The sequence below is a fragment of the Musca domestica genome, unplaced genomic scaffold, assembly GCF_030504385.1.
Source record: "Musca domestica strain aabys unplaced genomic scaffold, Musca_domestica.polishedcontigs.V.1.1 50, whole genome shotgun sequence".
Taxonomy (NCBI): Eukaryota; Metazoa; Arthropoda; class Insecta; order Diptera; family Muscidae; genus Musca; species Musca domestica.
In genome coordinates, this window is record NW_026712347.1 from 4,226,614 (window position 1) to 4,232,089 (window position 5,476).

Sequence of the window (5,476 nt, forward strand, 5' to 3'; positions counted from 1 at the left end):
GACACAGGTTATGTTGGCGACTCTGGCGCATATTCATCCGTTTTATGGGCAGTAACCCTGTCTGTCGTCGGTAATTGTAATTTATGGCGTAACACGTAGCGTAGAGCAGCAGATTTTTTGGTTTGCAATTCTTTTTTTTTTATTTATTTTTTTTTTTTTTTTTGTTTCGCATGGATTTTATGGTAGCTCAACAATAAATTCTCCTACAAAAAGGCATGTCAGAGAAAAAATAATGGCAACAACAATTGCCAAGAAACTCAGTGAGTGCAGAATAGATTTGGTGTAATCATATCAATTGGCATTAAATTTGAATATATATTGCCCTGGGGGAGTTATGTGGAATGTTAAGATTTTTTAGTTTTAGCGATAAGATTTTCAAATCTGAACACCTACTCATAATAATTGATGAACAAATTTAATTTCCTATAGCGACTAGGGAGTTGCATACTCCTACCAAGTGCATTTCCCGGTGACAGATTTTGAGGAGCTAATGTAAACTGTGAAGTAAGATTATACACCTAAAGTAGGATTTACATAACATTAAACCAGCGAGTGCCATATATCTGCAAATCTCCTTAGATGTGGCCACCTTGGCATCTGTAGTCGCCGAGATCGGTTCGACTACTCAAATTTGTTTAGTCGACTACAGAAATCGGAAATTTTATCACACTTTCGGTTCGAAGTCGGACCGCACTCGGACAGTTTGGTTCGCTGGGAAAGGGGCGAATACAGTGATGAAGAAACTGAGAAACTCAGAGAAGTCAGTTTTAAATGAAGATATGAAATAAGAAAGACGCAAATCAATACTTACCCATTATCTTTTTGACCTCTTTCTTGCTATAGGTTTCAAAGCCGGCTCTGTGTTGCAGTCGTAATCAGAATCTGAGTGAGAAAGCATTGCGAAGGACCTAAGAAGGAGGACACCTTGATCAAGACCATCTTGATCAAGAAAACAAGGACATGTAAATATAAGTGAGAATCACTACAGGGACGAATTGTACAATGCAGAAATTGATTATAGATGGGAATCTGCGAACAAATATAAAGGCAACCAAAGAATATCAAATTTCACAAATTCAGCTCTATTCCTTTACACAATACCAAATTAAGTACAATTAAGTACTTTTGGTTCAATAATAGTACACATTTCCAAAACCACCTCCATATCTTAATTTCAGATACCAACAGAGACCTCAATTTCAAAATTTCGAATTTCCAGCTCTATCCCTTCACCCAATACACATTCGTACCACTAAGAACCTTTCGAGCAATTATAGAACGCACTTTTCAAAACCAATCCCAGATACCAACAGATACCTCAATATCAAATTTGAGTATTTTAATCCTATCCCTGCACTCAGTACCAAATTTAGTACAATTTAGTACTTTTCGGACAAATATAGGACGTCCACAGTGGCATCCATTTCAAATTTCAGGATTCCAGATATATCCCTTCACTCAATACCCAATTTAGTACCACTTAGTATTTTTTCGAACAATTAAAGTACACAATTCCAAAACAACCTCCATATCACAATTCCAGATACCAACAGAGACCTCAGTATCAAATTCGAGGATTTAAGGTCTATCCCTTTACCCAATTCCTAATATAACACCATTCGTACAATTACAGCGTTAAAATTTGAGATTTTATTCACCCAATATCTGAATGTATAAAATATAGTCCGAAAAGTACTAATCGTGCGCTTGTATTACACATTTCCAAAACCACCTCCATATTCCAATTCCACATACCAAGAGAGACCTAATAAACAAATTCGGGGATTCAAGACCTATCCCTTCACTCAATACCGAATTTATTACTTATCGTACAAATATAGGACGCATTTCCGACTCACAGCCAAATCTCAAACACAAATATCAAATTTCCCAATTGTATATTTTTCCCTTTACCCAATACCAAATATAGTACCATTCGGAACTTTTCGTTCAATTATAGTAATAATTTCCAAAACCACCTCCGTATGTCCAGGCTACAAATGAACAGCGACCCCAATATCAAATTTCAGATTTCAAGCACTCTCCGTTCAATATTAACAAATTGTACCAAATATTGTACGATTTAGTACTTTTCGTGCACTTGTAGTACACATGTTCAAAACTACCTCTTTATAACAAACCTACCACCAACAGCGACGCAATACAAAATTTCTAAATTCTAGCGTCATCCGTTCACCCTGAACCAAAATGTTCCAAATTTTGTACCAATTAGTACAGTTTGCACACTTAGTACACATTTCCAAAACAACCATATCATATATCAAACTTACTTTCCAACCACGATTCGTATACCAAATTTCACGTTTTTAGCTCTATCCGTTCACAAAATACCAAATGGTACCATTTTAAAAGTTAAGTACCATTTAAGAACTTTTCGTAATATTAACGTTCGTATTTCCAAAAATCCTTTGGTACATCTATCCTGCACACCATCCTTGACTCTCATTCCAAATTTTCAGCTCATTTCGTTTGACCAATACAAAGTATTCAATGTTTGGTACTTTTTAGTACTTTTCGTACCTTTAAGTAAGAATTTCCAAAACCCAGCCGTATCATACGCCATCAAGACTGACCCTTGCGGAAAATATCAAGATTCTAGCATTAACCGTTTAAAGTTTTTAGCTCTATACGTTCTCATAATACCAAATTGTACCATTTTAGAAGTTAAGTACCAAATAAGAACTTTTCGTAACATTAAAGTTCGAATTTCAAAGAATCCTGCAATCAACGATTCTCATTCCAACTTTCAGCTTATTTCGTGTTACTAATACAAAGTATTTATTTTTTTGTTTGTTTGAGTACTTTTCCTATTTCCTACATCATCTTATTATTTTATGGTGATTACTCTATCGTATACATCTCAATAAACAAAACCTATTAATTACAAAAAACATAATCCCATACACATAACTTAATATTAACAACACTTTTAACCTTCATCTTCCACATCTGGTAATGATACTTAGCTAACAACTAATTTTTTATTCATTTGTTTGCTTTTTAGATTTTGGATTTTGTTCTCTGGACAAGATGACAACACCGACAACGACAATGGCAACAGCAACAAATATTACATCGAACACCTTGTGTCACATGATGTGACAATTTATGCGGATATTTGCATTAAAACACACAAACGTGTGACATTTTGACACATGTGTGTATGTATGTATGTACATATGTACACATACAAAAGTATGTCTGTGTGGTACGAAAAGTAATACTACTTACATCTGTTTTTACATGGTGGCTACACTCCGATGTGTCCGATTGCGATAACCGAGGTAACTTATGTGCGCGCTATCTTTGGTACCACCGACCGTCGTCTGCCACACTAGCCACCATTAGTGGCAAATCGTGAATCTGACAAAACGCTCATTTGTTTTTGCTCTTTTGGATGGGCCTGTAGTGCAGATCTTAATGCAAATGCTGCAACGGCCAAGAAAGTAACAGCTGAGCAACACAAAAAAATGTTGACTACAGCAGCAGCAGCATAAAATACCAAAAAGATATGTGGCGTTAACAAAGCAGAACGTTTTCCGCCCAGTTTGCTTGCGATTTTTTCGTCTGGTTGGACACCACAGCACACATTCACATCCACTTAACTCACCCATTTGCAGATTTATGCCAACCGAAAAACAAGATTTTCTTAAATGGACTTTGCAGGACAGTGGGAGGGAAAATGTAACCGGGCGATATGTTTTACCAAATTATATCGTTTTCCGATATCGTGACTCCTTCAACCAGCAGTTGAGTTGGGGATAAATATACCCTCAGCCATATAGCTACGGAGGGTATATATAATTTATACGGCCAAAACGTGCCTCATCGAAATAATGCTTTTAGACTCTAAGTCTCTTTGGACCAAATCCGATTTAGGATATTTGTAGTCGATTTAGCGATGTCTGTCCGTCTGTCTGGTGCGCACGATAACTCCCGAAGGGTGTATCCGATTTGATCCAAACTTGGTACATCATAATATTATTGTCAAACTTAGATCGAGTTGGGAGATGGGCAATATATGTCCTCTCCTTCTGGTACCTCCCCTACAAAATGTCAACATTTTCAAAGAAAATAATTTACGGCATAGAAAAAGATAGGACCTTTCGATTTTGCTACAACTTTGCAAGTCCTAATATTTCCATTAGAGCTAGGTCAGGGTACCCCACACAAGGTCGAAATTTTAAAGAATTATAACTCTTATAAAATATGATGTAAGAGTCCGATTGCCTTCAAATTACACACATCACAATATAATTATTAACTCAAGGCCTGGTGTGAATATGGAATATATCGGTCCACTCCTTCTGGTACCTCCCCCACAAAATGTCGAAATGTTCAAAAAAATAATTTACTGCGCAGAAAAAGAAAGGATGATCCGATTTTGCTACAACTTTTCAAATCATAATATTCCCATCAGTGCTAGTTCAGGTGCGAAAATGGACAATATCGGTCCACTCCATCAAATACCTCTCCCACAAACGGTCAACATTTTGAATAATTATAACTCTTATAAAATGTGATCTAAAAGTCCGATTGCCTTCAAATTACACACATCACATTATTATTATTAATCCAAGGTCTGGTGTCAAGATGGAATATATCGGTCAATCCCTTCTGGTACCTCCCGCACAAAGGGTCAATATTTTGAATAATCACGAAGCTCATAAAACACGAAATTAACATCCGATTCCATTCAGACTTGGCACATCCCAATATTTCCATCAACAAAAGATTTGTTATAAAGATGGCGGAGATCGGAACATTCCTTCTGGTACTTCCCCCACAAGGGCTAAAATTTTGAATAACCAAAACTATCATAAAATCCGATATAAGCATCCGGTTCTCTTCAAATTACACGCATAACAATATTTTTATTAGCCCAAGGTCTGGTATGAAGATGGGATATGTCGGTCCACTTCTTCTGGTACCTCCCCTACAAAGGGTCAACATTTTGAGTATCCATAAAGCTCATAAAACGCAAAAATAAAACGTCCGATTCCATTAAGGCTTAATACATCTCAATTTTTTCGTCAGCACAAGAACTGTTATAAAGATGGTAGACAACGCACCATTTCTTCTGGTACCTCCCCCACATAGGGTTCAAGATTTTAAAAAACAAAACGCTCAAAGAAAGCGAAATAAGCATCCAAGCCATCCATCCATCTCCTCAAATTTCCCACATACAAACATTTTTACTAACACAATATGGATAATGTTATCCACTAATGTGGATAATTTTATCCACCAATGTGGATAATATTATCCACCAGTGTGGATAATTTATCCACCAAATTGGAAAATTGTATCCACCAATGACGATAATTCTATCCAGCAATGTGGATAATTTTATCCACCAATGTGGATAATTTTATCCACCAATGTGGATAATTTTATCCACCAATGTGGATAATTTTATCCACCAATGTGGATAACTTTATCCACTAATGTGGAT